The following is a 13,634-nucleotide window of genomic DNA, read 5'->3' as shown; positions in this document are numbered from 1 at the left end:
TTGCACAGGCTCAGTCGTAGGTAAAGCAAGCGCCTGACATTTGATCAATCGGTAGGATGCTGGGAAAATGCAGTCAGTCTATAAAGGAGACTGTTCACGAAACACTAGCGCGACGTGTTAGGAATACTGATGGATAGTGTGAGACCCATAACAAATATTACAAACAGAAGATATCGAACGTCCACAAAGAAAGGAGCACGAATCGTCACAGGTTTGTTTGACTCATTTTTTTGACTCACGGCATAATCTCACAGAAAAGCTGAAAAATCTGAAATCGCAGGCACTTGAAGATAGTCCCGATGTATTCCAAGATAACTTACAAGCTTTTTATAACAATTATTGAGTCAATAATCTAGGAACATACTACGGCCCAATACGTATTGGTGCTTTAGGGTTAAAGAAGACGAGATCAGAGTTACAGGGCGCAGAGGCATGTAAGTAGTCATTGTATTTTACGCTCTGCCATGCACTTCACAGGGGTTCACAGAGTAGGGATGTAGACCTTGATGTAGACGTGTCTGATATGTTTCAAGACGTCCAGTGATTCACCCTGCAAAACAGCAAACAAACGGCGCTGTTCTAGTATTAAATGAAGGATATGAGAAACACAACCTGCCCACAACAGAAGAGCAAACACAGCCGAGATATTCTGAGTCTAACGTCAAGCTTTACGTTCATTGTGAATCATGTGCCCATTCGAAACACGGAATACTGCTTTCCTATTCAAGTAGCATAATGGCGGCTTGTAAAGAAATTTGAACGGTGCTTTGATATGATTGTTCAGCTTCTTTTTGTTTTTTCCTTTCCTCTGTACGTGTCCGTAAGGAGGAAGGGCAATAGGGGACATTTTGTCCCTCCATAAATTTGGGATTCGACTTTTTATTCAGCTATTTAAGTATCATACTTTTCTACCTTTCAAACGTTGAGTGTACACCTATCAATGGCATCGTGTGCTATCGATAACATGCCGCTCCAGTACACTCTTAGCAGCGACCACATGATCGAGCAGCCAATATGAGGCTAACTCCGAGACACAGCCTCCACAGCGGAAGGAGCGATTAAGGACGCCGTACAGGCCAGTCTATCTCTGAAGCTAGTTTAGTCTGCCTGTTACTTCAGTTCTGTCTAACTTTAAGTGTTATCACTCTGCCTCTGTTACTATTGTGGATATGACTCGGCCTGCCTCACCTATATGGATGGAACACTGCTTTGGACTTGCATTTGAGATACAAGTTAAGTGAAAAAAGTTCATCAGATTCTGTGTGTGAATTTTATTACATGCTACCTAGTCACGTTAGTATGACCGCCTGTCACAAACAAAGAGTGTCAGTGAAGTTCAGGATGGTACCGAGAGGTATGTGGAGCCATTTCTCCATGGCGTGAACTGCCTGATTGAGATGATATCACAGATTTTCGATTGGGTTTTAAACCGTGGAGTCTGGTGGCCAGGAGAGACTGGTAAACTCATCCTGATGCTCTTCTAACCCGCACGTCCACTGCGAGCTGTGTGACGCGTTGCATTGTCCTGCCGGTGCTGCTGGTAGATGCCATCATGCAGAGGAGAAACGAACTGCATGTACGGGTCGACATAGATGCATTCTTGGGTCGACGTAGATGCATACTTATGTCGGTCCATTGCGCCTTCCATAATGACGAGATTACCCAGAGAATGCCACAAAACGTTTCCCAGACCACAACTGTTCTGGCATAACCACAAGCGCCGGAACGAAGATGAAGAACGGAAGACCAGAGAAGGCGGTGAAACGACGTGGGCCAATGGTGCACTGATTAGGATCGCACCACGACGGGAGTGTCCCCTGCAAGAAGCGAAAATAAGCACCGCTCCTGCCAGCGTCGGCGGGCATTAGTGCTCAGTAGCGGACATTAGCGGACAGGATTCGCAGAGCAGTACTAGTGACGTGTGTCAACTTGGAGGAACATTGCATATAGCCATGCACTCTGAATTATATTGCATGTCGCCCATTGTTTGCGACAACGTTTTGTGTATTCAAGTTAACTATTGTCAATACTGCTTTATTGAAACAAAAGCTCCCACAGGGGCATTTCTCTTCTCTCAGCAGCGGGAAAAGTCCTTGCCCACATAATTAACACCCGGTTAACACACTTTGCAGAAAAACTGCTACCAGAGACCCAGTGTGGCTTTCGCCCAAACAGAGGCACAGTGGATGCCGTATTTGTTGTCAAACAAATGCGAGAGAAAAGCTTAGAGCAACATCGGCCTTTGTTCATGTGCTTTGTAGACCTGGAAAAAGCTTTTGATCGTGTCCCACGGGAAGCTCTCTGGATCATACTAAAGAAAACTGGGTGCCCTGACAAAATTGTCAGTTTGATTCGGCAGTTTCATGAAAACATGATGGCAAAAATCCGCCATGAGGACAAGCTCTCAGAACAGTTTCCCGTGACATGCGGTGCAAAACAAGGCTGTGTTCTGGCTCCTACACTCTTCTCACTTTAGTTCGTAGTTGTTATGAGAGACGTGACCAAAGCCTGTAGTAATCAAATTAGTCTCGACACAAGGACAGACAAAAGTGTCTTCAACATCTCTCGCCTCAGAACAAAAAGTCGCGTAACCAAACTATCCATCTTAGAGATTCTCTACGCGGATGATGTATGCATGATGGCTAATTCTTGCGAAACTCTTCAGACTTACATAAATCTGCTAAATGCCTCCTGCAGAAGATTTGGCTTAGCCATTAGCATCACTAAGACGCAAATTCTCAAACAGCCACTTAGAGGTCTTAATGCAGATGACTCCAGTATTGAGATAAATAACAAACCCTTGCAAAACGTGTCAAATTTCAAATACCTGGGAAGCCAAATTAGAAGTGACAACAGCCTGACAACGGAAATCGCAGCGCGTATAGCCAGCGCAGCCTCAGCCTTCGGTAAGCTTAATGACCGAGTATGGAAATCACATGATCTCAAACTACAAACAAAAATTGCAGTCTACAAAGCAGCAGTATTATCCACCTTACTCTATGCCTCGGAAACCTGGTGCTGTTACAAAGCTGACATTAAGAAGCCAGATAAATTTCATCTTCGATGTCTGAGATCAATTCTGCGCATCAAATGGGAAGACCGTGTCCCAAACACGGAGATTTTGCGCCGCGTGAAACTGGCTGGTATTGAAGCTTTAATAATGAAACATCAACTGAGATGGAGTGGTCACATAGTACGCATGGATGACAGTAGGCTACCTAAAGCGGTGTTCTACTCGCAGCTCTCGTGCGGGAAGAGGAGGAAAGCTGGTCAACACCTGCGATATAAAGACACCATTAAACGCCACCTTGCAGCCTGTGGCATTCCAGGCAACCGTTGGGAGGAGCTAGCATTGCGCCGATCGGAGTGGCGATCAACTGTACATAAGAGCATCGAACAATTCGAGCAAAAGCGTCTAATGAACCTGGATGCTGAAAGAGAGCTCCGAAAATCTCATCTCAAGCCTGCCTACACGTATACTTACAACTCTGCTGGTCAACTTCACTGTGCTTCATGCAACAGGATATTCAAAGCGAAATTCGGATTCGCGAGCCACATCCGACCCTACCACAACAAGGACAGAGAAGACTGACGGAGTCGCTGTCGCCGGACACGGCGAGGAGGACATCATTGAAACAATACTATTACTGTTATTTGCTTGATTTGTGGTATAGCATTCCGAGAACGCAGCATCCCTTAGGCATCCTATACGAGACGAGTGGACAAGACCCAACAATAATCCTTCTGGCGAGTGTTGCATGATGTTTGCGTTCAGACGTTCCACGCCGCGCACGTCAAAAGCCGTCCGTCCGTGGAGCGTAACGCGTGATTCATCTTAAAAGGCCACCTGTCGCCAATAAGTGACCGTCCAGCTGCGGTAGTGGCGTGCAAGTCCAAGCTTTCGTCCCGGTGGACAGCAGTCAGAGTGGGTGCATAAACCAGGCGCCTGTTGCGGACGCCCATGCGCAACAATGTGCGGTGAACGGTCGTCGGGGAGATACTTTTGGTAGCAACTTGGTTCATCTGGGCAGTTAGTTGCTCAACAGTTGCACGTATATTCAAAAAGATTTCGGGCTTGCAGCCGGTCGCCGTTAGCTTCCATCCACGACATTTCGACTGGACACCTGCCAGCCATCCTCAGGTGAGCCATCGAAGACTGACGAAGACGCCCTCCGTTTCGTAATATATAGCGTGCAGCGAGTATTCCGCGCATGCGTCAAAATCGTATGGGCAGACGAACCACACCGCCCGCCCGCAGCGCCCTCGCTGGTGGAACTGCAGAACTCAGCTGTCTTCGGCGTTGTCAATTGCCGCGGCCATCGGAGTACTCTGACGTCTTCGTCTGGAGCACATCTTAGAGCTGACGGGATTCCACGCATTATCAAGCTGATAGCCATTGTCAAGGTTGATAAGATTGTCTGTCATGCGAATTTCCACTGATTCTTTTATGACAGAGTCCCAAAAGGATGTTTCTGTGGCCAAAATTGCTGTCTTGTCTTATTCCATTGAGTGTCCAGTGGAAATGCAATGCTCAGCAATTACAGACTTGCTAGGTTGCAAAAGGCGAGTACACCGTTGATGTTCAGTGCAACGTTCTTCTGCTGTTCGCAATGTCTGTCCTATATATGACATGCCACACTGACAAGGTATTTTATAAATTCCCGCCTTCCGCAATAGCAGATAGTCTTTCACTGATCCCAGCAAGTCGGAAATCTTCGATGGCGGACGGAAAATTACTTTCACTTCGAAACCGTGGAGGATTCTTGCAACTTTGAAGGTAATGTTGCCAACAAAGGGAAGAAAAGCTAAAAATTTAGTAGGCGGGCTCTCTTCTTTCTCCACTCCCTGTTTCCTTGGCTTAATTGCAAGTGCCTTACTAATTTGCCGGGTAGAATATCCATTCTCTTTGAAAACCCTCTTCAGATGAGCAAGTTCTTCAGGCAAACTATCTGCATCTGACACTACATGAGCTCTGCGTACAAGTGTTTTAAGTACACTCATTGTTTGCGATGGATGATGGCAGCTGGACGAATTTCAACACAAATCAGTATGTGTGGGCTTTCGATAAACCGAATGCCCCAGAGAGCCATCACTCTTCCGTCTAACCAGCACATCCAAGAAAGGGAGGCAACCATTTTTTTCTAATTCCATGGTAAACTGAATGTTCTCATGAATGGAGTTGAGATGATCTAGAAACTCCATTAATTTTTCTTCTCCATGAGGCCACACTACCAAAGTGTCATCCACGTACCTCCAAAAAACAGTTGGTTTGAGGGCTGCTGGTTCAAGTGCTCTCTCCTCAAAATCCTCCATAAAAAGGTTGGCCACCAAGGGAGACAAGGGGCTACCCATTGCGACGCCGTCAATCTGTTCAAAATATTCTTGGTTGAACATAAAATATGTTGAGGAGAGAGCGTGGCGAAACAAAGCAGTGATTCCCACTTGAAACTTATTGTCAATCAGTGCCAAGGAGTCTCCAAGAGGTACCTTTGTAAAAAGAGGCACCACGTCAAAACTAACTAAAAGATCAGAAGTACTTAGGCGGAGAGCCCTCAGTCTGTTGATAAAATCGGCCGAGTTACGTATGTGATTTGCCCACAAATGGCCTCAGCAAGGATACAAGATGTTTGGCTAAATCGTAAGTGGGGGCCCCAATATTGCTATTGGCCGTAAGAGTAGTCCGTCTTTATGTACCTTCGGAAGACCATACAGTCTTGGAGGTACGCTGCTATGAGGTCTTAAGCGCCTGATCGTCTCTGGGGGCAACGAGGAAGAATTCGGGAGTGTAGATGTCTTCCGTTGCACACGTCCTGTAGGATCGTTATCAATGTAGGCAGAATCATTTAGTAGACCATACATCCACATACAAACTGCGAGATAACAGTACAGTTAAATTGCCTTTATCGGCCTTCAGTACCACAACGTCCGGATCTTCTCATAGATTTCGCAGTGCAGCCCTTTCTGCGGAGGTTATGTTACTGTGTTGAGGAGAAGCTTTCAGAAGAGCATGGCAAGTTTCCCTCCTTACTTCTTCTGCAGTTTCCACAGGAAGGCGTCGTACGGCTTCTTCAACACCACTCACAAAACTTATCAGAGGTGGTGCTCTAGGTGTAGGTGCAAAATTCAAACCCTTACTTAATACCGACAGCGTCGCGTCGTTCAAATTCTTGTCCGTGAAGTTACAACGGAACGTCGTGCAGTAATCCCCTGTGGCGATGACTGTTGTGGCACCAGACGATCAAATTTTGACATCTGCCGAGAACTTGCATCCTTGTGCACCCACTCAAAATTGGTGGAAGTCACTCCATCAACCCAGTCCCATGATACAGTAGACAGATGTACTGCGATATTCAGATGCAGATGAAACAATTCTCCTGAAATGGCATCCAATCTTCGTCTTGTGTGGCAAATCCTCTCTTTAACAATAGCGTGACTGGCCTTTTCCGTTATCTTCCGTGCAGTGTCACTCTGGCAAATTTTGGTATTATTCCATGGTCCCGACATCTCAATAAAAAGGTCAAAGAACACAAAAGCTTAGCTCTCTTACCTTGTAGTTTGTCAAAACTTCTTACATGTGAGGCCATCTGCTCCCAGTAAAGGCGTCTGGTACACGCCTCCACAGCCGTTGTTCACCCCTGTCATCTATGGACCGTGGGGCACCACAATTACCTCGGCGCCAATTTTGGACAGTGCCATTTTGCCATATAAGGCTGTGCTTTAATCACGGCAGCACGCGAACAGCTTACAGATTTAACCGTTTCGGAAACGCTTCCATCTTTGGCCTGAAAGCCATTGATCATGCCGTTTTCGACGTCAGATAACTCACTCCATTACGAACAACAACACTGTTTTCTTCGTTATTCTGACACACTTTTATATACGCTCCACTACTAGTGTTACCACCTGCCGTTTGTGAGTAGTTATTGCACGTCGATATCGAACACTTACGGTGGTCACATAAATATGACTGGTTTGTGCCTATCCTCCTATGTCATAAATCCCACAAACTCCTCAGTTCCCACCAACGGGATAGCCAAACTCCGTCGACTGCAGCCGGCGCACCCGGCGCCGCTCACGGCTACTTTTTTTTTCGTTTATTGAATTTCGATTCCCCCCTAAGGGTGCGGGCTGGCAGCAGCTTAGTACGTTGCTCTGCAGCCTACAGGCTTTTTAAAACGAAAGAAGACGATAAGAAACAATAAAAGCAGGCGATAAACCGGTGACTTAAATTGTAAAACGGCGGAAAATTTTGGAAAGTTAAAACTAAAACAAAGGGTTGGCAATGCTAATAAAATACACAGGAAGCAGACAGGTAACATAGTAGACAGACAATTAAAAAACATGGCGACGGTCTGGTTTCTGTTCGCAAGAGATATAAAAAGCACACCCAGCGGCGGTATGATGTCCATTCGCAACACTTCGGAAAAGACACACAACACTGAACACTCAGTGTAAAGACTGCACTAAAATGTCGGCACAAAGATGACACACCATAGCCAAGGACAGATGGGGAGGGGGGGCGAGACCTGGACAAATGAGAGGGAAAACAAGAAGGGAGGAGAGGAAAAACGAAAGGGGGGGGGGGGAACCGAAGGAGGTAGAGGACTCATAAGGGGGGGAGGGGCAGGGCAGACGGAAGAGGGAATGGGAAAAGGCAGAGGAGGGAAATGCAAAAAGGACTCGGGGGAGAGAAAGGGGGGGGGGGGGCAGAGAGAGGGTAGGTGGGAAAAAAAGAGGATGGAAGGGGGGGAGAGGGAGCCCAGGGAAAGGATGAACAAAAGGAGTGGGGGTGAGAATCAGAGTTGATAGGAGGGATAAATGGAGGGAGAGAGGGCATCATCCGGGAGGGAGAGTTGATGGAAGCCACCTTGGGAAAGGAGATGAAGGGTGTAGAGATGGAGGGTAGGGGGGACACAACAGTGAAGACGTGGCAGGGGGCGGGGATGGGAGAGGAGTGGAGCAACCAGGGGGTGAGGGGGATCAAGGTGGCGAGAGGTGTAGAGTATGTGAATATGTTCGAGGAATGGGAGCAGATGGGGGAAAGGTCATAGAGGATCCGCATGGGGGACAGGAGGCGTATACAGAAGGCGAGGCGGAGTGTATGATGCTCAAGGATCTGGAGGGACTTATAGAATTTGGGGGGGGGGGGGGGGGCAGATATCCAGGCCGCACTGGCATAACAGAGGATGGGACGGATTAAGGATTTGTAGGTGTGGAGGATGGTAGAGGGGTGCAACCCCATGTCCGGCCAGAGAGAAGTTTGAGGAGTCGGAGGCGGTTGTGGGCTTTGTATTGGATGGAGCAGAGATGAGGGAGCCAGGTGAGGTGATGGTCAATGGTGAGGCCAAGGTAGGTGAGGGTGGGGGTGAGGCCGACAGGACAGGCGCAGACGGTAAGGGAGAAATCCAGGAGCTGGAAGGAGCGAGTGGTATGACCTACGATGAGTGCCCGGGTCTTGGAAGGATTGATTTTCAGGAGCCACTGGTTACACCATGCGCCAAAAAGGTCAAGGTGATTCTGCAGAAGGCGTTGGGACAGTTGGAGGGTGGGAGCGAGGGCGAGGAATGCGGTGTCATCGGCATATTGCAAGAGGTGTACTGGAGGGGGGGGGGGAGAGGTTGTGGCATATCTGCCGTGTACAGGAGGTAGAGGGGAGGGAGAGGACAGAGCCCTGGGGCACACCTGCAGAGGGGTAGAAGGTGTGGGAATTGGCATTATGGATGGTAACATAGGAGGGGCGGCGGGAGAGGAAGGAGGCCATCAGACGGATGTAGTTGACAGGAAGGGCGTAGGTTTGGAGTTTAAGCAGGAGACCGGGATGCCAGACATGGTCAAGGGAGACAAAAATGGCGGAGCGACGGAAGCTGGAGGGGGAGGAGATGAGTGAGGCGGAAGAATTGATCATCGGCAGAGAAGGAAGGTCGAAAGCCACATTGGGTGTCGGGGAGGAGGTCGTTTTGGTGGAGGTGGTGATGGATCACGGCAACGCGAGACAGTACTTATAAAACTCCCGCCAGTGCACCGCTGGGCGAGCGTGCTCTTCCGTCACCCGCAGTCTCTGAGTGGGACGACGGTAAGGGGGGCGGGAGGCGCCATGCATTCACACCACCCAAGGACGTTTAATTCAAACGTCTTCACTGTATGCAACTCTGATCTGCTGGCACATCTTTTTAAGCATCTCCAATTTAGAGCTTGACTCCCAAAGTCAGTGCATCTACAGACTTAATTAGTGCGGAGGACTGCAATGAGGACAATACTTCAACGTAGCACGACACTATTGAACGCTACTATTATTCAGTGACTTATACAGGGTGGTCCATTGATGGTGCCCGGGCCAAATATCTCACGGAATAAGCATCAAACGAAAAAACTACAAACTCGTCTAGCTTCAAGGGGGAAACCAGATGGCGCTATGGTTGGCCCGCTAGATGGCGCTGCCAGAGGACAAACGGATATCAACTGCGTTTTTTTTAATAGGAAATCCCATTTTTGTTACATATTCGTGTAGTACGTAAAGAAATATCAATGTTTTAGTTGGACTCTTTTTTCGGTTTGTGATAGATGGCGCTGTAATAGTCACAAACATATTAGTACGTGGTATCACGTAACATTCCGCCAGTGCGGACGGTAATTGCTTCGTGATACATTACCCGTGTTAAAGTGGACTGTTTACCAATTGCCGAAAAGGTCGATATCGTGTTGATGTATGGCTATTGTGATCAAAATGTCCAACGGGCGTGTGCAATGTGTGCTGCTCGGTATCCTGCACGACATCATCCAAGTGTCCGGGCCGTTCACCAGATAGTTACGTTATTTAACGAAACAGGAAGTGTTCAGCCACATGTGAAACGTCAGCCACAACCTGCAACAAATGATGATGCCCAAGTAGGTTTTTTAACTGCTGTCGCGGCTAATCCGCACATCGGTAGCAGACAAATTGCGCAAGAATCGGGAATCTAAAAAACGTCGGTGTTGAGAACGCTACATCAACATCGATTGCACCCGCACCATATTTCTATGCACCAGGTATTGCATGGTGACGACTTTGAACGTCGTATACAGTTTTGCCACTGGGCACAAGAGAAATTACGGGGCGATGGCAGATTTTTTGCACGCGTTCTATTTAGCGATGAAGTGTCATTCACCAACAGCGGTAACGTAAACCAACATAATATGCACTATTGGGCAACAGAAAAATCCACGATGGCTGCGACAAGTGGAACATCAGCGACCTTGGCGGGTTAACGTATGGTGCGGCATTATGGGAGGAAGGATAATTGGTCCCCATTTTATCGATGGCAGTCTAAATGGTGTAATGTATGCTGATTTCTTACGTAATGTTCTACCGATGTTACTACAAGATGTTTCACTCCATAACAGAATGACGACGTACTTCCAACACGGTGGATGAAGCGGTATTGTACAGCAATATTTCCCGACAGGTGGATTGGTCGTCGAAGCACCATACCATGGCCCGCACGTTCATCGGATCTGACGTCACCGCATTTGTTTCTGTGGGGAAAGTTGAAGGATATTTGCTATCGTGATCCACCGACAACACCTGACAACATGCGTCAGCGCATTGTCAATGCATGTGCGAACATAACGGAAGGAGAACTACTCGCTGTTGAGAGGAATGTCGTTACACGTATTGCCATATGCATTGACGTTGCCGGAAATCGTTTTGAGCATTTATTGCACTAATGTGGTATTTACAGGTAATCACGCTGTAACAGCATGTGTTCTCAGAAATGATAAGTTTACAAAGGTACATGTATCACATTGGAACAACCGAAATAAAATGTTCAAACGTAGCTACGTCTGTATTTTAATTAAAAAACCTACCTGTTACCAACTGTTTGTCTAAAATTGTAAGAATATTATAGCGCCAGCTATCACAAAGCGAAAAAAGTGGTCCAACTAAAACATTCATATTTCTTTACGTACCACAGGAATACGTAATAAAAAATGAGAGTTCCTATTTTTAAAAAACGCAGCTAATATCCGTTTGACCAATGGGAGCGCCATCAAGCGGGCCAACCATAGCGCCATCTGGTTTCCCCCTTCAAGCTAGACAAGTTTAGTTCTTTGTAGTTTTTTCGTTTGACGCTTATTTCGTGAGATATTTGGCCCGGTCATTATCAACGGACCACCCTGTACATCTGTAACAGCATTCAAGACTAGTATTTACAATCAAGAACATCACTCTCGTTGCGTACAGCTCAGAACCACAGAAAAACCTACAGCACTTCAAAGTTATGTATATGTCAGTTATTAAGTGTAAATAGTGAAAAATTTAAAACATTAATGTTTAAAATTTTTATAGATGTTCGATTGTCTTCATTAGTCTCTTCTACTACCGACACATCATATGGTCTCTCCTCTAGGCACAAAATCGATAAGAAAGACGCCCTTTTGATTCCAAAACATTGCAGCCATAACATTTTTGGTGCTCAGAATTTATTCGACCTTCTTTTGTCGGGGATCGTGAATGATGCCATTCCATTGATTGGTGTTTTGTTTCGGGACTTTAATGCGAATCCAGGTCTCCTCACCAGTAACAACGTGGCTCAAAAATTAGTCGCCCTCTTTGTCGTACCGACTGAGAAAAGTCGTAGTTTTGCTTGTGTGCATCTGTCAACAATCGAGGAAACCTGACACATACAATTCAATAGCCCAAATCACGGTTGACAAAGAACTGGTCGTGACATTTCAGGAAAACACACAAGTTCAGTCCATCAGTAGTGAAACGTCTATCCTGTTTAATTACACTCCTGGAAATTGAAATAAGAACACCGTGAATTCATTGTCCCAGGAAGGGGAAACTTTATTGACACATTCCTGGGGTCAGATACATCACATGATCACACTGACAGAACCACAGGCACATAGACACAGGCAACAGAGCATGCACAATGTCGGCACTAGTACAGTGTATATCCACCTTTCGCAGCAATGCAGGCTGCTATTCTCCCATGGAGACGATCGTAGAGATGCTGGATGTAGTCCTGTGGAACGGCTTGCCATGCCATTTCCACCTGGCGCCTCAGTTGGACCAGCGTTCGTGCTGGACGTGCAGACCGCGTGAGACGACGCTTCATCCAGTCCCAAACATGCTCAATGGGGGACAGATCCGGAGATCTTGCTGGCCAGGGTAGTTGACTTACACCTTCTAGAGCACGTTGGGTGGCACGGGATGCATGCGGACGTGCATTGTCCTGTTGGAACAGCAAGTTCCCTTGCCGGTCTAGGAATGGTAGAACGATGGGTTCGATGACGGTTTGGATGTACCGTGCACTATTCAGTGTCCCCTCGACGATCACCAGTGGTGTACGGCCAGTGTAGGAGATCGCTCCCCACACCATGATGCCGGGTGTTGGCCCTGTGTGCCTCGGTCGTATGCAGTCCTGATTGTGGCGCTCACCTGCACGGCGCCAAACACGCATGCGACCATCATTGGCACCAAGGCAGAAGCGACTCTCATCGCTGAAGACGACACGTCTCCATTCGTCCCTCCATTCACGCCTGTCGCGACACCACTGGAGGCGGGCTGCACGATGTTGGGGCGTGAGCGGAAGACGGCCTAACGGTGTGCGGGACCGTAGCCCAGCTTCATGGAGACGGTTGCGAATGGTCCTCGCCGATACCCCAGGAGCAACAGTGTCCCTAATTTGCTGGGAAGTGGCGGTGCGGTCCCCTACGGCACTGCGTAGGATCCTACGGTCTTGGCGTGCATCCGTGCGTCGCTGCGGTCCGGTCCCAGGTCGACGGGCACGTGCACCTTCCGCCGACCACTGGCGACAACATCGATGTACTGTGGAGACCTCACGCCCCACGTGTTGAGCAATTCGGCGGTACGTCCATCCGGCCTCCCGCATGCCCACTATACGCCCTCGCTCAAAGTCCGTCAACTGCACATACGGTTCACGTCCACGCTGTCGCGGCATGCTACCAGTGTTAAAGACTGCGATGGAGCTCCGTATGCCACGGCAAACTGGCTGACACTGACGGCGGCGGTGCACAAATGCTGCGCAGCTAGCGCCATTCGACGGCCAACACCGCGGTTCCTGGTGTGTCCGCTGTGCCGCGCGTGTGATCATTGCTTGTACAGCCCTCTCGCGGTGTCCGGAGCAAGTATGGTGGGTCTGACACACCGGTGTCAATGTGTTCTTTTTTCCATTTCCAGGAGTGTATATCTCAGTCCTTGATTTAAGTTCGCGAATCACAAGGTATGGTCATCATGGCCGTTCTTCATCAAGAATATTCATTCGTTCGTCATTAAACGTAATATACCATTTTCGAATTGAAGCTTCATTCAAAATACCTACATAGACCTGATTATTTGTTTGTAAACTTCGATAGGAAGGACCTACTTTTTGCATTCAGAAACCGTATTACAATACGGACTTTACACATGGCAGAATTGTTAATTTTGTCACGAGTTTTAAAATCGCATGGATAAGTAGTAAACGACCGTTCCTGCTAATTAGAGTCATACTGGAGTCAGAGCATAGAAAGGTCTACGACACGGTGGCAGGCATGAAGGGAGAATCTCGCCGCTCGTCAGGGCAAAACGTTCTTACTGTGAACCTCGTACAACACTGTCGGATAAATTGTAATAATGCACTTTCGTG

Source organism: Schistocerca serialis, chromosome 9 (genome assembly GCF_023864345.2).
Source record: "Schistocerca serialis cubense isolate TAMUIC-IGC-003099 chromosome 9, iqSchSeri2.2, whole genome shotgun sequence".
Lineage (NCBI taxonomy): Eukaryota > Metazoa > Arthropoda > Insecta > Orthoptera > Acrididae > Schistocerca > Schistocerca serialis.
This window is presented reverse-complemented; position numbering follows the sequence as displayed.